The sequence below is a fragment of the Corylus avellana genome, chromosome 9 (genome assembly GCF_965113065.1).
Source record: "Corylus avellana chromosome 9, dhCorAvel1.hap1.2, whole genome shotgun sequence".
In the NCBI taxonomy this organism is placed as follows: Eukaryota; Viridiplantae; Streptophyta; class Magnoliopsida; order Fagales; family Betulaceae; genus Corylus; species Corylus avellana.
Genome location: NC_142498.1, coordinates 638549 through 660205, shown reverse-complemented (window position 1 = coordinate 660205; position 21657 = coordinate 638549). Strand labels below are relative to the sequence as shown.

Here is a 21657-nt window from a genome sequence, read left to right as displayed (position 1 = left end):
AAAAATTAAGTGAATGTTACGTGTTAACGTTTGATTGGTTTACAAAAAATTCTATTAGAAATTAACGGTTAACTAACAGATAAATTAACTCGATCCTTTATCAAAACTACATAAATCTCTTGTAATAAAAATAAAACTACATTAAAAAAAAAAAATTAAAGTTATCAAATTTTAAGAAGTATTTAGTATTTAACTTAAGAAAAATAATTTGAACCTCAGCAATAATGCCACCCACTTTTTAGGTGTCTTATTCTAAGCCATTAGACATATCCGATGGCTTAGATATATAAAAGTGTTGGTTGGGATCCTGATCCCTTCTACCTGCTGCGCAGTAGGTAGCAACAAAGTTGGAAAATATATATATATATATATATATATATATATATATATATATATATATGGGCACATGGCGTGTAAACAGTGCTAAAAAAATATTTTTAATTTTTTTTTTTTTTTCCTTCTAGCCACATTCTCTCAATCACTACTTATTTATTTGAGTCATGATTTAGAGCACGTCACGTCAGGCTAAAAATTTTTCTTTTTTTTTCAAAAAATTAAAATAATAAAATAATAATAATAAAAAAAATCACGGCCGGCGTGCTCTATATCTTTACCCTATTTATATATATATATACACAAAATGACAAGTGACAACTGACGTATATGCTGACGTTTTTGTACTCTTTTCCTCTGATATATATATATATATATATATATATATATATATATATATATAGTGTTAGTGTACTAAAGCTAAGATTCCTCCACTCTCTACTAAAGGCAAAGCCAGAAACAAACTAGTCAAAATAGAAGATGCAAGAAAAAATCGTCCTAGTCGCAGCACCAGGCATGGGGCACATGATCTCCATGGTTGAGCTTGGCAAGCTCATCCTCCACCACTACGCTCACAAATTCTCTATCACCATCCTCACCACCACTGGCTCCATTTGGGACACCCCAGGCGTCACCTCCTACATCCACCGTGTCTCCCAATCCAATCCCTCTATCTCCTTCTACCAATTACCATCTGTCTCCGTTGACACCACCCCAACTCGCAGCAGCTCCGCCATAGCGTTCGAGTTTATCCGCCTCAGCTTAGCCCATGCCCCCCATGCACTCCAACAAATCTCCAACTCGTCCACCATTCGCGCCCTCATCATCGACTTTTTCTGCACCGCTACTCTTCCTATAGCCAAAGATCTCAACCTTCCTGTTTATTATTTCTTCACTTCTGGTGCTTATTGTCTCGCTGCCTTCTTACACCTCCCCAAGATCTACGAGCAAACCACCAAGAGCTTCAAGGACCTCACCACCACTGAGCTTCACTTCCCCGGAATATCATCACCGTTGAAAGCGACACATATGCCTGAACCGACCCTTGACCGTGACGACCCTGCTTATTGGGACATGCTCTATTTCTTTTCACATCTTCCAAAATCAAATGGGATTATAGCTAACACGTTTGATGACCTGGAGCCTAAAGCCTTAAAGGCCATTGCTGATGGTGTGTGCGTTCCTGATTCGCCAACTCCGCCTGTTTATTGTTTAGGTCCTTTGATCGCTGATGCAGAAGAGCGAGCAAGTGAAGATGAAATTGAATGTTTGTCATGGCTTGACAGCCAACCGAGTAGAAGTGTTGTTTTCTTGTGCTTTGGTAGCCGAGGATCGTTCTCGGTGGCGCAAGTGAAAGAGATAGCCGATGGGTTGGAAAGGAGTGGGCAGAGATTCTTGTGGGTGGTGAAAAAGCCACCACGAGATGAGAAAACCAAGCAGGCTGAGAATTTTACTGTAGAGTTCGATTTGGAGGGTGTGTTGCCAGAAGGGTTCCTCGAGAGAACCAAAGATAGGGGCATGGTGGTGAAGACGTGGGCACCCCAGGTGGATGTGCTGAGAAAGGAATCAGTTGGGGGGTTCGTGACTCACTGTGGGTGGAACTCGGTGTTGGAGGCGGTGCTTGCAGGAGTGCCGATGGTGGCTTGGCCGCTCTATGCCGAGCAGCACCTGAACAGGAACGTTTTGGTGAATGATATGAAGATGGCTATTGAGTTGGAGCAGAGAGAGGATGATGGGTTTGTGAGTGGGGATGAGTTGGAGAAAAGGGTTAGGGAGCTGATGGAGTCTGAACAAGGGAGAGAGCTAAGGGAAAAAAGCTGGAAGATGAGAGAAATGGCTTTGGCTGCTTTGGGATCTGCATCTGGTTCGTCTACCAGAGCCCTGGCCAAGTTTGTTGAGGCACTTGGTTAGTGTTCGGAAGTAATTGCAAATTGTGATGGGAAGGAAAATGATTTTCAGCGTACATCTGTTTCGTGAAAAATCATGGACTTTTGCTCATGATTAATGGCAATGTAATTCATAAACGGGATTCGAATAAAGTGTAGTCATACATGGTACGTTTAAATCTTCATTGATGGCCGAGTCTATTTATAATAAGTTTAGAGTAAGAAGCAACGCAATAAAAGTGTTTACTCTCGATGTGACTGCAAAATTCTTTAATGGCCGATCGGCGATCACCCTGCTAGAAGCACGAGGTAATCGTGGCCATCCAACGAAGCTTAGGGGTGGTTGCGACCATGCACGTACACGTAATCACTCTCAATGATACTGGAGTGGTTTGTGTATTGCTCTCAAATGACATTGGGTTGGGTGCACCACTCCCGAATTCCTTTCGGGTTATGTTGTTTATTTTTTTATAATTAGGTTTGGAGAAAAAACAAAACTTATTGGGTTTGATTGATAAACGATTTTATTTTGATTTTGGTTCGATATTGTAACAAAAAGTAATTGATGTGAAAAAAAGTAGAAATATTTTTAAAAAAAAAAATGTGAAAAGGTAAGAATGTTTAATATGAAAAAATGAAAAAAAATTTATGTTGAAATGATTTTTTTTTAAAATAATAATAATAAAATTTGATTAATGTGATATAAAAAGTAAGACAATATTAAAAAAATAAAAAAGTGAGATAAATAGCATAGTACCAAAGTGATAAAAAAACGTTTATCAAACAAAGCCAACGTGTTTTTGAACAAACTCATTTCATCGTTCAATCATTTTTTTAAGAAATTAGTATTCCTCTTTGTCGTGATATGCCTTAAATTTCTCAAATTATCATTAAGTGTGTCGGGCCCATATGTCTTTGCTTTTCTAAATGATAAATGTTGGAGAGTTGGTGCAACACATTCTTCTCATCATCTCTTCACCATCCTTCTTTCAACATCTTGACTTTTTCAAAATAAAAAATACAAAAGTGAGGAGATGGTGAAGAGAATGAAAAAGAGCATTGGAAAACATGAAATGAAATGAAGGTAGATACACCAACATCAATAATATAAGCAATTATTATTATTATTATTATTATCATTATTATTATTGTTTTTTAACAATATTGTCTTTCGCTTTCTGCTAGGGTTTCATCTCTAGCAGAGAGCACCGTTGGAGGGGGAGAACCCCTGTCCTCTCCCTCTCCCCTCTTCCTCCTCATCCTCTTTTCCCCCGCCTTAAAGCTATCTTATTTACTTGATATCTCTTGCTCTTTGGGTGTTTTCTTCATCTTCCTCTCTCTCCACCCTTCTCTGATTTTAGGATTTTTTGGAGGCCGATCTTCTGCCATTCTCCATCCGCCGCTCCTGTTGCTGGGTTGAGTTTGGCTTTGGTTCGTGTCCTGCCCGATTTACCGCCTGTCGCCTAGTCCACCTCGATGTGTGCTCCACCACCTTACTACTTGGATCCGCCAGTGCCCATCACACCTTTTGCACTGGATCCATCTCTCCGGATGTAGTTTGATTTCGGTTCTCTCTGGTTTTTTTTTTTTTTTTTTTTTAATTTCATTTATGGTTGTTTTATTTCCTTTTCTTTATATCTGTCTTTTGCCATGTATTTTGATGTGATGTTTTTGTTGCTTTGCCTGTTTGTCACACTTTGTAGGTGATGTTCTTGGAGGATTCACTCAAACTCCCCCCCAATTTGTTTTGTGTGCGACGCCGATTTTCTCTTCGCTCGCTCTGCCGCCCACCGTCCGTTGTCGGGTCTTTTCTCGTGTCCCCCCACGATGAGCTCCAACGCCACCTTCTGCGTCGGTTTCAGTCCAGCACGCGATCAGCTTCTTTCCGACTGGCGTTTCCCACTTAGTGTGATTCTCCGATTTTTTCCCTATTCTGTTGGTTTCCATTTGTTGTTTGTCTAATTTTTTCTATTCTGTTTGTATTTCTGTTTTAATCCCTTTATTTCTCTGTACACTTTTATTTCCTGTTTTTTGCTTATAATAAGGCTTTTTCCCCTCTCAATCTGCATACGTGAAGCCCTCTGGGTTATTTGCTATGGTCCGGAACTTTGGGTTGTGGATGTGAACGTTATCCTGGCTTTCGGGTCAAGGAGGAAGGGTTTCAGTTAGGGGTTTGTCTACCCTCAGTTCCGAGGAATAAGTACTACCTATGCATTAGTTTGAGTCTATTTGGCATAGATCTGTTTTTTAATAGGAAAAATTACAGTTTACCCCCATAAAGTAGACAGCGTTTTTCAATTCGAATACTAAAGTTTCAATTTTTGCAATCCAGCCCTCCAAAGTTCCAAATTTTGGCAATTTGACCAATTGTATCCAAAGTTTCCCATATTGCCCCTAATTTTTATTTTTTTTTATTTTTTTATAAAAAAATTTTAAAAAAATTTGAGGTGGCCATTGCCACCCCTTTGGCCATCTGGATATTTTTCCACCCCCAAATTTATTTTTTTTTCTTCATAAAAATAAAAAATAAAAATTAGGGGTAATATGAGAATTTTTGGATAATATTGGTCGAATTGAAAAAAATTGAAACTTTGTGGGGGTGGATTACAAAAATTGAAACTTTGTGTTCGAACTGAAAAACGTTGTCAACTTTGGGGGAGGGTAAACTGTAATTTTTCATTTTTAATATGTAGCTTAGTCATGGGTTAGTGGATTGGTTTTGGGTTTAAAATGTAATATGTCATCTGTAACGCTTGAAACCTCGTAGCTTTAGTTATGGTTGCTTGTAAGAGCTTTATGCTTATAATGATTTCTATGAATGAGACTGATATGGATTCCCTTTCAAAAAAAGATACAGAAACATTTGTGGACATGACATGAAATGAAATTAAGGTATGATGAGAGGGAGAAAAAAGGGTAAGATGTCCCTTCCATCACCACAAAGAATCAATTTTTTTTTTTTTCAACCGAAAAACTACTAATTTTTTTAATGTTTGGTTGTCACCCAAGGACGGAGCGGAGGTGGCACGTGTAGGTCATGGCTCTCCTCCCAGTTCAAGGAAAAAAAAATTATAAGGTAAATTTTTTTATTATTTTTTGCTTATTGACTCCTACTTACTAAAATTTTTGGCCCTTGGCCCCTACCCATTCCAAGTTCTCACTCCGTCCCTACTGTCACCTTAAACATATCTTCCTAAAACTTTCTATGGTTTTTTTCGTTTTCTTTTTCTTTTTTCTTTTTTTTTTCTTTTTTTCTTTTTTTGTACTGATCAAAATATGAAACATTTAAATTCTCAAATAAAATTTGCTTTAAAAAGAATGTGAGTATTTTTATTATTTAAAAAAGGAAAACTCTCATAACTCATAAGGGCAAGGAAATGCGAATTCTCACTCTCTAAAAGGGAATTCACATTTCAAGCAAAAGATAGGATCGATGTAATCCACATTCCCTTGAATATTTAGATTCTCTCTATTTAAGTGCAACAAAATAATACTCATAACTGTCTGCTTAAGCTAGCTAGAAACATTGGTTTGGCTAAAGTTTTCTTTAGTCTTTCCACCTCTTATGAGGTTTTATCCATCGCCTTAGGCAATTTATCCCTGATCCTCCAAAATTACAATCTCGATCTTTCCATCGTCGCCCTGCAGCCTCCTTCGACATGACTCATTACCTCCATCTCTCAAATCTACCCTAGTTTTCAAATTTGATCCTTTCAAAGCTAGATCTATTAGCCATTGTCATCTGGCCTCTGTCAAATTCCAGTTAAAGAATTTGGTCATTCTTGAATTACCAAACAAAGCCTTTGTCAACCTTCTTTTGTTGGTTGTTGCAGCTTCCAAGTGGAGGTTCGAGAAGGGTTAAGGAACTTTTCAAGGTTAGTGCACCTCGGCTTGATTCAATTGCCATATTCTGCAACCCATGTAAAGGATTGGGTTGTTTATGGTCCATTTGAGGTCATTTATGGATCCATTTCCTTTTTTCTGTTCTTATTTTCGGCATTATTTTTCTGTTTATTGTTAAGGAGCCCATTGTAAGATGTGAAAGTGTTTTTGGCTTCCAAGCCAAAACACACGTGAACCTATGTCATTACATAGAGAGTAAATGAACAATATAAAGTAGAACTAGAACTCTACTACAATTTACAGTAGGACTTTTCTGTTCTAAGAATTATAGATTGAATGCAAGTTAAATACAATGTACGTAAACTTTATCTCTTTAAAGTCTTTGATTGGAAGGAGGGCCCTTGAACTTTATCTCTTTGGAGTCTTTGACTAGAAGATGGGCTTTTGTCTTTATTATCTCTAACAGCCCCCCTCAAGCTAAGGGGTGGAGGAATCACCGAAAGCTTGTCATGAAGTATACAAAAAGGGGCTGCCGTGAGACCTTTGGTAAAAACATCGGCTAGTTGATCATGTGTGGAAATGAACTTGACAATAAAATTCTTATTCACCACTTTTTTCACGAATAAAGTGATAGTCAACTTCGATATGTTTAGTGCGAGCATGATAGACTGGATTAGACGCAAGAGCAAGAGCGCCTATATTGTCGCACCACGATGTAGGAGGTGTAGATAAGGAAATATGAAGATCTTTGAGCAACATTCGAAGCCAATAGGTTTCTGCAGCCGTAAACGCCATTGCATGGTATTTTACCTTTGTGCTGAAAGAGCAACAACATATTGCTTTTTGGCACACCAAGACACAAGGCAAGACCCCAAAAAAATCCCGAAGCTCATAGTAGACCAACGACTATCCAGATCGCCCCCCCAATTTGAATCGCAAAAGGCTTCTAAGGAGAGAGATCCCTTGCGATAAAATAAACCATGATCCACACTATCCTTAAGATAACGTAAAACCCTCTTGGCAGCAATCCAATGAATAGTGGTTGGTGAGTGCATGAATTGACATAATTGATTCACTGAATAAGCGATATCCGGCCTAGTGATGGTGCAATATTGCAATGCACCAACTACTTGACGATAGGTAACAGTGTCAGGCTCAGATAGGGGATCACCATGATTTGCAGAAAGTTTGGAGCCAGACACTGTATGAGCTACATACAGCTTGCCACCTACCATGGATGATTTGCGCAATAAGTCCACAATGTATTTGGATTGCTGAATATGTAATTCCGTGGAATCACGATGAGCTTGCATTCCATGAAAGAAACCAAGATCACCAAGATCTTTCATTGCAAATACAGCTTGCAATTGTTTGACAACAGAGAGGATAGAAGCCTTGGTTATCCCTGTAATTAATATATCATCTACATAAACTAAGACATACAAAGCTATGTCAAATTTATAGTAGGTGAACAAAGATGTGTCTACGTCAGATGATTGAAAACCAATATCAAATAATGCTTGAGATAGGCAAGTAAACCAGGCTCGTGGTGCCTGCTTAAGGCCATAAATCGCTTTGTGAAGGCGACAAACATAATCAGGATGGGAAGCATCCTCAAATCCTCTGGGTTGCTCCATAAATACAATTTATGAGACGTGTCCATGTAAAAAGGCATTTGAAACATCTAACTGACGAATGCACCAATCATAGTGAACAACCAACGCTAAAACCACCCAAATGGTCATGGATTTAATAACGGGGCTAAAAGTTTTAGTATAATCAACCCCACTTTTCTGATCAAAGCCTTTAGCCACAAGTCGCGCCTTGAACCGTTCTATAGATCTATCTTGTTTACGTTTGATTTTGTACACCCATTTATTGCGAACAATATTCTGATGTAAAGGTTTTGGGCATAAGGACCAAGTGCCATTAGCAAGGAGAGCATCCAATTCAAGGCTCATGGTAGCCCTCCATTCTGGTTTTTTTCACCAATACCCACATTGCCGGCGCTGGAGAACATCTTACCGGCCAGCATCGCATGCCATTTCTTCTTTCTTTCTCCCAAACCCTTTTTTCTTCTTTTCTTCTTTCACTTTTCTTCATCCAGAGAAAACCAGAGGCGAAAAACCAAAACCAAATTAAGCTCCAAATCCATCCCATTGACTGTTTCTTCGTTCTTTCTTTCTACCAAACCCATCAGCAATTAAATTTTTTCTTTTCAATTAAATTTTAGCTCCACAACTGAACCAATTACTTCATGTTCTATCATCAAAAGTCCAGTTGCAACTTAAAACCCATATAAATCCCTACAAAACTCCTAAAATCTCATGAATTCACTACACATATATATACCTTAAAATCCCCAAATATTCAGACCCCTTCCCTTCTCTCTCCATTTCTCTTTCTTCTTCACCTTTTTTCCTTCGCAGGTAGGATCTCTTCTCTTCTCTTCTCTTCTCTTCTTTTCTTTTGTTTAAGCTACAAACAAGGGAGATGGGCACGATAAGAAGAGAAGAAAAGAAATATATATATACACGTACATGTAAGAGGGTACCTGTAATCGACGTTAAACATAACCTACGCCCATCTCCACGAACAAGAGCTTTATCTGTGGGGACAAATCATTGGTGGTGGCAATTTCCTCGGAAAATTTCATGACTGTAGGGGAGGCGTTGGAGAGATCTAGAAGATGGGTTTAGGAGAAAATAAGAGGGGAAGCTGCAGGGGAGGCGTGAGAAAAGGAATAGAACAGAAGAAAGAAGAAAAAGGGGAAAAAAAATTTAAAATTAAAAAAACTGAGTGAAAAAGGAGCTACTGTACGTGCGTGGGAGGAGGAAGAAAGAGAACTTAGAGGAGGAGGGAAAAACAAAGGAAAAAAAGAAAAGGGAGGCAGCTGGCTCGCGCCTTCCCAATGCCCTTTTTTTACGTGCCACATGTGACACGTCAATAAATAAAAATTTGAAAATCTTCTTCATAATGATCACTTATTTTTTTTTTTTATAAATACTATATACTAAAGACTAAGAGAACACGTATTTATATTAATATCCTAGATTGTTAATACTAAAAAATACTTTAATTTTTTAGTTTATAATACTCCTACAATATTGAAAACGTGATGTAGCCATAATAATTTTTTCAAAATAAATTAAAAGAGTACAAACCACAAGAAATATGTACATATTTATTATTGTCTATAAACATTTAATAGGTAATGCATAAGAATGTTAAGAGACGAGCATTAACTAGTTTTATAAAATTTTAATGGGTTTGAATATATCTCTTAATATATGACAACATATACCAATTATACATGAATAGAAAAAAAAAAAAAAAAAAAAAAAAAATATATATATATATATATATATATATATATATATATATATATATATATATATATATATATATATATATATATTTTTTTTAAAACAAATCATTAATGTTATTAATTAATTAATTTTTGATGTATAGAATAATGACACACCAATAATTATTGACGTGCCATTTTGACATGTCAATAATTATTGACCTATCTTTTGACACGTTAATAATTATTGACGTGTCAAAATGTGAAACATCAATAAATTATTGATGTGTTACATTTGACACGTCAAGAAAATATTGAAAATAATAAGAGAAAAAAATTATATGATCACTTTTTTTTAAAAAAAAATACTATATACTCAAGACTAAGATAATACATATATGTATTAATATTCTAGATTGTTAATACTAAAAAAACACTTTAATTTTTTAGTTTATAATACTCCTACAATATTGAAAACGTGATATATATATATATATATATATATATATATATATATATATATAAATTTTGTTACCTAATATAGGTACCATTAATTAAATTTTGAATCAGGTATAATTATACATATATCAATTTAATTTTGTTACCTAATATAAGTACCAATTAAATTTTGTTATCAAATAATTAATTGTTGACGTGTGAAATAACGACACATCAATAATTATTGACATGTCATTTTCACACGTCAATAATTATTGACATGCCAAAATGACACGTCAATAATTATTGACGTGTCAAAATGTGGCAAATTCAATACGTCAATAAAGTTTTTCTTGACGTGGCAATAATTACCACATTAGTAATTAGTGACGTGACAAAAAGTGTGTTACTGCAGACACGTCAAAAAATTCACTTTATTTTGTAGTATACCTCAGAAAAAGATTTGGCCTTAAGACTAACGGTTTTAGCTCTAGACGATTGGATGGGAAGAGATATGACTCTCGGGTATAGAGACACTAAATGACATAGGTGGGTCGGCATGATCCAAGGGAACCAAGGGCATAGGTGCGGCAGACTCGTGAGATGCTGCACTAGGTGACAAAGTTGCTGAAGTTGGTAGAGGAGAATGGGACTTAACATAGTGGGTTGAAGAGGTAGAGTCACGTGATACTAGGCTAGGCAATGAGAGGTAGTGGGACAGGTGGGGATAGGTATATCTTCTAAATCACATGTTATAAGAGGCCCACTAGATGAGACCGTATGGGATAAAGGATTTATAGGAGAAATACCTGCTTGGTTTGCTGGAGTGGGCGAACACCGATGACTCTTCTTAGTTCTTTGTTTATGTCTTTCCCTTCCCCCCCCCCCCTAAAAAAAAAAAAAACCTATTACCTAGCATTGCTTTTCACTAAAAATGGTTTGATATATATCACGGGATATTGCAAAGAATTGCACGCTACAAAATCAGTCGGTCAACACTCAACATTGAACAAGATATTGCCATTACATAGTCAAGAATAGAAACTAGAAGTGTGAGGATCGATGCATAGAGTTTTCTAGCATTGTTCTTCATTAGTTTGCTTCACGAGAGAGCGAGAGAGACAACATATTTTATATACTTCTATACTTCCCAAGTCATCTCATAGTGGATTTGCATGCCCGAGATCCGAAGTTATTTTGCAATTTAATACCACGTATGCGTACGTCCAACGTTGAGAGTTTAAAAAATTGGAAAAATATAATTTAATCCCCCAAATTATTAGCCATTTCTATTTTAGTCTCATAATGTTCAAAAAATGATAAAGTAACCCACAAACTACCAAACAGTTGCAATTTAGTCACTCCATTAGTCATTACCGTCAAATATGATGAAAAATTCAAAACTACGTCGTTTTGGCAAGGTTAAGTTACTAAAATGTCATTTTGAAAAAAAAAAATCAATTTAAAAAATGTCCCCCAAAACGAAATCATTTTGAGGTAAAAAAAAAACCAGTGGTTTCGAGCTACCCCCAGGCCTGTTGGCATGGCTGGGCAGCCACCCCATAGGCCACGGCGTGGCCACCCAGCCACCCGCATAGGCCTAGGGGTGGCTAGGCGACTTTAGCGCCCCGACTTTACTTAATGAAAGGCGAAAGTGAAAATCTCCAATTCCTACTAAGCACTACTATCTCTTCCTCAATATCATTAGAGATTATAAATCTTGCAGCGGAATAAATTATTTTTTCTTATATAACCCTTACAGAATACACTAGAGTTGATAATAAGACTTCTATATTAAACAGATTTTTACATTGTACTTTACATGATAAAAAAAACACACTAGTCAAAAGTGCCACAGACAGCACATAAGTAACTGTACACCAAAAGTACCTTGAACATGTCTAAATATAGATACATTTCAAAAGATAGACATCTTCATGATATTCTACAACAAACTAAGGCACCATAAAGCCATATCCATAATAACCTAAACAGGCATATGGATCATCTTCACCCTCTTTTACATCTGCATCAACATTTATGTAAATGTGGTGTAATTGTGGTGTTACCACATTTACATAGGTGGATTAACGAGTCCATGGTCTCAATAGGTATACGAACTACTGACACTTTCAATATGAGCCATCTTTTCAAAAATATCTCTAACATAGTGATTATAATAATAGCTACGTTAGGTTTTCCAGACAGATTCATTTTTGTATAATCCATAGCTGATAAGATAAGCATTGTAGAGTTGTTTTGTAATAAAATTCATTTATCTTTTCTAGACATATGACTTTATATTTATTCATATATGCATTTTACTTGCATCTCATAAAATGAATATGCATATAAATATAAAGAGGTAAAACAAATAAATCATAAAACATATAAATCACATTAATCAATGTATGCAATGCAATCTCTAGCCTCTCTGACTTTCTAAAGGACTTGAACCTTTCGTTTATGGCTATCAGGAGACACCTTTGGCTTCTCGGTTAACACCTAGCTTCTTATTTTAACCTGGAAGGCTCCTTCGGCTTCCACCATTAACATAAGAACACCTCATAATTTTACATTCAGCTTTAGGAAGACAAAAAGCTTCTTGTTTAACCTGAGAGGCTCATTCCGCTCCCACCGTTAACATAGGAAAACCTTATTGCTTCATATTTAATTCATATCTTATTCTCAATGTTCAACAGTATGCAATAACATGTCTCTTAAAATCATTCTTTTGTTCTCATAATCAACTCCTTTCATTTCGTAACTTATTTCAATGTAAAAATAATTGAAAGCATATAATCATGTTACTCATAAAATATTCAAGCTCATGTAATAATCATCATATAATCATGTTACTCATAAAATATTTATGCTCACGTAATAATCATACTTCGAAAGCTTCATAAAATAGTATCAGTCTCAGTAAGTAGTTATACTTACTAAAATAGTACCATGCTCAGTAAGTAGTTATACTTACTTTTCATCGTAAACCGTTAAGCTGGATTCCTGCTCTAACCCTTGATTCTAATATTCACTGCATTTAGTGCGCCTGCGCACCACCATATATTAGTTTAAAATTATATTTAAAAGGCTAAAATAACGACCTCTTAATTTCTCCCTATGTTCTATCAAAAATTGGACAGCATAACGACATATACCTAAAACATTATAATGTCACTCGGGTGTCATAATGACTATGTAGTGTTACCACATATTTTTAAATGGGCATTACTACGACATTAATGTAATATTTATCTAAAACTTCTAATATTACTTGGGCATCACAACGACACTATTGTAAAATGCCTAATAAAATTTAGGTAGCATAACGACGCATTTGTAATAATATCATTCTCTAAGATATTCAATCACATTTTCCCGAGCAATTTAGACATCATAACTACATAATTTAAACTATAATAACTAGAATTGACATAAACTAAAGATAAAAGAATTATACCTAGCATTCTCACTTTAAGTAGCTCCAAAGCTTTAAGATTTAAAGCTTATTACTAAAATATATATATTTCTCACTATTTAGAATCTCTCAGTATGTGACTCGTGAGAGAGGGAGAGAGCATTGCTGTGATTTGAAATACACAAGCATCGCACGGGCTATTTATAGGCATGGCTTTGTGGACACGGCTGGAATTAATCCTAAAGGCGGTAAAACAAAAGCTTAAATTGTTGTTTTCTATGGAATAAGATCTTCTCCAATTCAAAATAGACTAAAAAATATCAAGTTCATAGTTAGGATTTCTTCTTAGAAATCCTAAAGTCACAAATAGGACATCTATCCACTAACCAAAAATAATAATAAAATATTATTTTAGATTTAAATAAAAATAAAAAAACAAAATCATAAAATATTAAGGGCTGGTTGGCCACCCCCGACCGAACCACCCCAATTGGGGGTTGGGGTGGCTTTCCGGTTTGGGGTGTTTTGGCCACCCCCAAGGGCCAAAAAAAAAAAAAAAAAAAAAAAAATTGTTTGGCCCTTGGGGTTGGCCAGACCACCCCAGTTAGGGGCTGGGGTGGCTTCGGCCACCCCTTAATATTTTATAATTTTATTTTTTATTTTTATTTAAATCTAAAATAATATTTTATTATTATTTTTAATTAGTGGATATGTGTCTTATTTATAGCTTTAGGATTTCTAAAAAAAAATTCTAGCTATAAACTGAATATTCTCCAATTCATTTTGGACAGAAAAGTGAAAACAGTAATTAACTCAAGCAGCGGAAATTTTATTTCATTAAAAACTATTTACTGCAATGTAGCGGACAAGAGTAGGAAACTTTAAAATCTGGGAGAGTTTGGTGGTAGTGGGCATAACTACCTTCAGAGTGATGATACAAAATACGCCGTCGTGCACACCCAGCTTCTTTTTTCTTTTTTCTTTATTTTTATTTTTAATAATTATAATAATAAAATATTATATTTTATTATTTTAAAATATCACATCAGCCAGGCGTGCATCACGCCCAGCGTGATGTTTAACATCACCCATGGGTTCATATGAGCTATTTTAAGTAATTTTCAACAATAACTAATCTAAAAGTTAATTGAGAGACATTAATATGATGAAATAGTAGTATAATGTAGTATATAGGATTACTCTTCCTCGAAAACAAAGTTAGGAACCAAAGAAACAAAACCATATATATATAAATATATATATATATATATATATATATATATATATATATATTCGTTGTTATGTCAATCTTCTGACTTTGAAGGTTGATCCTCACCAATAATATGAACTAATTGCAGTGACCCAAAAACACTATAGGGCTTCTCCTTAATTATTTTTTTTTTTAAAAAAAAAGAAGATAATTATGTAACTATGACAAATCAGAGGAAAAAGAAAAAGATACGTCGCTTGTCATATGTCAATGATAGAAACTGGACCAACTCAAACATATTTAAAAAATTTAAACTAACATACACTTTTTCTTTTCTTTTTTATGAATGATTAAACATACACTTAATCTGAATCCCGCTCATGAATTACATTTCCATTAATCATGAGCAAAATTCCATGATTTTTCTTCAAACAGATGTACCGAGAAAATCATTTTCCTTATCACAGTTTGCAATTACTTCCAAACACTATCCAAGTGCCTCAACAAACTTGGCCAGGGCTCTGGTAGACGAACCAGATGCTGATCCCAAAGCAGCCAAAGCAATTTCTCTCATCTTCAAACTTTTTCCCCTGAGCTCTCTCCCTTGTTCGGACTCCATCAACTCCTTAACCCTTCTCTCCAACTCATCCCCACTAACAAACCCATCATCCTCTCTCTGCTCCAAGTCAATAGCCATCTTCATATCATTCACCAAAATGTTCCTGTTCAGCTGCTGCTCGGCATAGAGCGGCCAAGCCACCATCGGCACTCCTGCAAGCACCGCCTCCAACACCGAGTTCCACCCACAGTGAGTCACGAACCCCCCAACGGCTTCTTTTCTAAGCACACCCCCTTGGGGTGCCCACGTCTTCACCACCATGCCCCTGTCTTTGGTTCTCTCCAGGAACCCTTCTGGCAGCACACCCTCTAAATCGAACTCCGCAGTAAAATTCTCAGCCTGCTTGGTTTTCTCATCGCGTGGTGGCTTTTTCACCACCCACAAGAATCTCTGCCCACTCCTTTCCAACCCATGGGCAATCTCTTTCACCTGTACCACCGAGAACGATCCTCGGCTCCCAAAGCACAAGAAAACAACACTTCCACTCGGTTGGCTGTCAAGCCATGACAAACATTCATTTCCATCTTCACTAGTTGACTTCTCTGCATCTGCAATCAAAGGACCTATACTATAAACAGGCGGAGTTGGCGAATCAGGAACGCACACGCCATCAGCAATGGCCTTTAATGCTTTTGACTCCAGGTCATCAAATGTGTTAGCTATGATCCCGTTTGATTTTGGAAGATGTGAACAGAAATAGAGCATGTCCCAATAACCAGGGTCGTCACGGTCGAGTGTTGGTTCAGGCATATGTGTCGCTTTCAACGGCGACGATATTCCTGGGAAGTGAAGCTCAGTGGCGGTGAGGTCCTTGAAGCTCTTGGTGGTTTGGTCGTGGATCTTGGGGAGGTATAACATGGCAGCGAGACAATAAGCACCAGAAGTGAAGAAATAATAAACAGGAAGGTTGAGATCTTTGGCTATGGGAAGAGCCGAGGTGCAGAAAAGGTCGATGACAAGGGCACGAATGGTGCATGAGTTGGAGATTTGTTGGAGTGCATGGGGGGCATGGGCTATGCTGAGGCGGATAAACTCGAATGCTGTGGCGAGGATGCTGCGAGTCGGGGTGGTGTCAATAGAGACCGAGGGTAATCGGTGGAAGGAGATGGAGGAGTTGGATTGGGAGACACGGTGGATGTAGAAGGTGATGCTTGGGGTGTCCAGATCGGAGCCGGTGGTGAAAAGAATGGTGATGGAGAACTTGTGAACGTAGTGGTGGAGGATGAGCTTGCCAAGTTCAACCATGGAGATGATATGGCCCATGCCTGGAGCTGGGACTAGGACGATGGTGTCCTGCATCTTCTATTTGGCTTCTCTGTGGTTTGTTTTCGGCTTCTCTCAGAGCTTTTGTCCACATACATGTAAATATGATATATAAAGAAAGTAAAGATTAAAAAAAAAAAGAAACGTCAATTGTTAATAATGTGGCAACAACTTGTTTGTAGTTTAGTCCGAAGAGTAGTTGGCGGTGGAGTAATTTATCTTGTGGGATTGGTCGAACTCTCTCTCTCTCATCTCTAGGAAAATATCAATGGGGTCCCAATTATGCAAGCCGGAATTTCTTCTTTTTTTTTTTCTTTTTTTTTTTTAATATTAATTTTATTTTTTTTAAACGGAATTTCTTTTTTTTTTTTCTTTTTTTTTTTAATATTAATTTTATTTTATTTTTTAAAAAAATAGCTGGCGTGCTGTGAATCACAGCCCATGAACCCATATCATTACTCTTTACTCTTTTCGTCTTTTTCTTTTTTGTTTTTTTAGATGAGATACTTATTGATGATATTGACATTGGGGGCTAGCATAGATACAGGAGTGTCAAACATATGAGATATATCTAATAAATAATAAATCTTTAACTTTGATGGTAAAATGACTGAGTAATGTATATAAGATTTGAGCAAAATTTAAAGACCTTATTCTTAAAAGTAAAAATTCAAATAAAATTTAAACTTAAGGAACTAAGTATAATTTTAAAGAAAAAAAAACATTAGCAAATTAGTAATAACAAACCCTTTTATTGGAGCGTTTTTTGGTCCAAGAATTTGCTACCCAGTGATTTTCTTGATGACTAAGCTGTGAAGAACTTCTTGTACGACAATGAGATTTCTGCAAAACAAAAATGAGGTCAAAAAGTCATCGGTTGAAGTTGAAGATTCTACAATACTTAAGTTAACATATTTGTTTGTGGATAAAAAATATAAGAAAAATTTGCCTATAATATTCATGAATCGGTGTATATTGAGTGAAGTATATATATTAGGGGTGTCAACCCGGTCCGGTTTCCCGGTTTTTGGCCGAAACCGGAACCGGAACCGGGGTACCCCGGTTCTTGGTTTTGGGAAACTGGAACCGGAACCGACCGGGGTCCCGGTTCCCGGCCGGTTCCGGTTTTACCCGGTCCGGTACCCGGTTTTTGAAAATAATTAGTGTTTGGGGCTTATTTTAGGTATTGGGCCTAAAATAAGCCAATTATTTTTTTCATAAGTTAGCTCATTTAAAAAAGAAACTATTAATCTTTTTGTCTAAATTAAAGAGGCTTTATTGTGATTGTTTCAAATAATTAAAAAATAAACCTAAAAAAGCATAAAAATCCTAAATAATCAATGTTTTTGCCTATATGAGCCTTAAAAATAAAAATTCAAATTTTTTAAAATACCCTAAACATAATTTTAAATTAGATACATAAATAAAACATTAAAACAATAAAAAGTATTGTTTTATATATATACTGAGTATTGCGTAATACTAAGAGTAAAAGAATTAAAAAAAAAAAAATATATATATATATATATATATATATATATTATTTAATACCCGGTTCCGGTTTTCCCGGTTTTGACCGGGTGCCAAAAACCGGGACCGGAACCGGGGTCCCGGTTTTTTTTTTTTTTGAAACCGGAACCGGAACCGGGTCCCGGTTTTCCGGTCCCGGTTCCGGTTTCCCGGTTATTTTTGACACCCCTAATATATATACAAGAAATGAGAGAGAGAGAGGTCTTTGCCAGGGTCTTCTCTCTTCTCTCTTTTTATCTTCAAGTAAAAAGGTAGTGTATACATGTTTCGCCCAATAAGAGGTGAGGATAATGTTGTAAATAAGTGTAAAAATGAGTGGAGCCCATTAAGAGATATTTTCTCCTTATCCCAAAATCTTATAGGAATAAGGAAATTTATTTATTTAAGTGTGAGCTCAAACTATTTTTTAAGGAATATTTAATTAAATTACCTCTTGCTCTAAAACCATAAACTTAAAAAAAATATAAATTTAATTATTTAATTAATATTCTTACGAAAAGACTAATTCCCAAAAACACCGACTTTCAATATTACGTTATTTTTATGAATGAGTAAATGGACCGAGTATTCTAGCAGTTTTTAGCCAGAAACTTTCAGGAAACACCAACATGTCTCCTAAACACTAAAGTATACATTAAGGAATATCCAAACTATACAGCAACTATAAAAGTCAATTCCCAGAAAACAGAAAATCTGGAAAAACTCAGCACTAGCTATATCAAAAAGAAGCAGTATCTGACAGCCTCTGTACCTCCAGCCAATAATTGAAACGCGATGCACAAAAAGAACAAGCAGCCCAAATACCAATCTACCTATTTTACTCCATAAAAGCTCCAACAATATTGCTCTACATCTGCAGCAACTTCAGGATCCTGAAGAAACTTCAGAAACCAAAACAGCAGCCCCAACACAATCTAGCTATTTTCCTTACTTCTCTGAAATCTGCCATTGGATAAGCTTCTCCTCGGTTTGCAATTGATTCCCATGCCTTCAATTATTTATCTCCTTCCAGAGATTGTGAACTAAAGCACTCAAAAGAAGTCGAGTAATACAGCATTCAAGCCTTTACTCCTTCAATTCTTTACTCCACTCTCTACAATAGCATCCCATTACGAGGGTCAACATTAATCAAACACTTTCTCTCAGGTTTCCAACCGAACTCATCCACATAAAAATATAAAAACCAAAAGCCACTTCATCTCATCAATCAACGTCAATCCACATCCCAACCCCACTCAATTACAGTGCTTCAACGAACTTAGCCAGGGCTCTGGTAGACGAACCAGATGCTGTTCCCAAAGCAACCAAAGCCATTTCTCTCATCTTCCTGCCTTTTCCCCTAAGCTCTCTCCCTTGTTCAGACTCCATCAACTCCTTAACCCTTCTCTCCAATTCATCCCCACTCACAAAACCATCATTCTCTCTCTGCTCCAAGTCAATAGCCATCTTCATATCATTCACCAAAACGTTCCTGTTCAGGTGCTGCTCGGCATAGAGTGGCCAAGTCACCATCGGCACTCCTGCAACTACCGCCTCCAACACCGAGTTCCACCCACAGTGAGTCACGAACCCCCCAACGGCTTCTTTTCTAAGCACACCCACTTGGGGTGCCCACGTCTTCACCACCATGCCCCTGTCTTTGGTTCTCTCCAGGAACCCTTCTGGCAACACACCCTCCAAATCGAACTCTGCAGTAAAATTCTCAGCCTGCTTGGTTTTCTCATCGCGTGGTGGCTTTTTCACCACCCACAAGAATCTCTGCCCACTCCTTTCCAACCCATAGGCCACCTCTTTCACTTGCGCCACCGAGAACGATCCTCGGCTCCCAAAGCACAAGAACACAACACTTCTACTCGGTTGGCTGTCAAGCCATGACAGACATTCATTTCCATCTTCACCTGCTCGCTCCTCTGCATCTGCAATCAAAGGACCTATACAATAAACAGGCGGAGTTGGCGAATCAGGAACGCACACGCCATCAGCAATGGTCTTTAAGGCTTTTGGCTCCAGGTCCTCAAACGTGTTAGCTATAATCCCATTCGATTTTCGAAGATGTGAACAGAAATAGAGCATGTCACAATAAGCAGGGTCGTCACGGTCGAGTGTCGGTTGAGGCATATGTGTTGCTTTCAACGGTGACGACATTCCTGGAAAGTGAAGGTCGGTGGTGGTGAGGTCCTTGAAGCTCTTGGTGGTTTGCTCGTAGATCTTGGGGAGGTATAAGAAGGCAGCGAGACAATAAGCACCAGAAGTGAAGAAATAATAAACAGGAAGGTTGAGATTTTTTGCTGTGGGAAGAGCAGAGGTGCAGAAAAGGTCGATGATAAGGGCACGAATGGTGGATGAGGAGGAGATTTGTTGGAGTGAATCTGTGGCATGGGCTAAGCTGAGGCGGATAAACTCGAACTTTATGGCGGGGCCGCTGCGAGTTGGGGTGGTGTCTACGGAGACAGAGGGCAAGTGATGGAAGGAGATGGAGGGGTTGGTTTGGGAGATACGGTGGATATAGGAGGTGACGCCTGAGCTGTCCGGAATGAAGCCGGTGGTGAGGAGGATCGTGATGGAGAATTTGTGACCGTAGTGGTGGAGGATGAGCTTGCCGAGCTCCATCATGGAGTTCATGTGGCCCATGCCTGGAGCTGGGAGGAGGACGATGGTGTCCTGCATCTTGTATTTTGGCTTCTCTGGTTTTGTTTGAATAACGTACGCAGTGACTCAGTGAGTGGAAGGAAGTGATAGATAGAGGATGATACCAAGGAAGCTGAGATACATTCCGCGCGCACAGACACTTGTCAACAATGCAACCACTTCTTTCTAATTAATAATGCAATTATTATCCTACTTGAGCGTGATCATAGTAGCATCAACCCGCGGAGCGCTGCTAGGAGGAGCTTAGACGGTGAGAACTGCAAGTGCTCTGTCAAGACCGACCGAGCCATAACTTAATACCCGTCTCACCAAGGCATTAATGAGACTCAAAGTGACTAACACTAATAAGCTAAAAAATTTCCATTGCAGGAGTTGAACCTAAGCCCTAGGACCTAGTGCATGCCCAACCTAGTAGAAATTCTCTTGAGACTATTGAACTACCACTCTTGGTAGTTAATAATGCAACCACTTATTTAGGTGAAAGTGTATTTATACCAAACTTTCCTAATTGCCTTCTTAAAGTTAGGAAAGGTTGTCCCGGGTCCTCAGTTTGTACTAGATTTTGATTTGCTTTATTTAAAGATTTAGATTGTGACAAGTCATTTAAATATGATATTATTAATGATATAAATCTTTAAATCCCATGAATTTTAATTTAGGCCGTAGAATAAATATTTTTCATTTTACCTCATCCCAGATACCAAGTTGGATTGGCAAACTGTACCATTGCCCAACCCACAATAACATTCTCAGCCAGTTATCTTTCAAACCTGGTTCTCCTATCCTTGGCAAGCTTGCTCATGCCCACCCACATGATCACAAAAGTGCGTTTAAACCATGTCTGTTTTTGCTGAATAATCTTCTGCGTATGTATTGTAAATGTGGTGATATAAACACGGCTCCTCAGCTGTTCCATAAAATGCCAAAACGCAATGTCATTTCCTATAATTCTCTGATTTCCGGTTATACCCAGATGGGTTTTTATGATAAGGCCATGTGAGTTTTTAAGGAAGCAAGAGTTGCTGCGCGCTTTGATACATGATAGATTTACCTTTAATTTCTCTTGACCATTTCCAATCATGAATAGTTCTGAGACCTCACATCGACCTTATTGATATCAACAATTTGGAAGTCTACCACTATACGATATTAACGCGT

The 21657-nt window shown here is 37.3% G+C and overlaps 3 pseudogenes; 1 reads left to right on the top strand and 2 right to left on the bottom strand.

Moving 5' to 3' along the window:
- Window positions 1-768: 768 nt before the first annotated feature.
- LOC132189888 (UDP-glycosyltransferase 88F3 pseudogene) lies at window positions 769-2402 on the top strand (annotated as a pseudogene).
- Window positions 2403-14673: 12271 nt separating this feature from the next.
- Window positions 14674-16400, bottom strand: LOC132190045 (UDP-glycosyltransferase 88F3 pseudogene; annotated as a pseudogene).
- Window positions 16401-18373: 1973 nt separating this feature from the next.
- Window positions 18374-20577, bottom strand: LOC132190134 (UDP-glycosyltransferase 88F3 pseudogene; annotated as a pseudogene).
- Between the last annotated feature and the right edge of the window lie 1080 nt (window positions 20578-21657).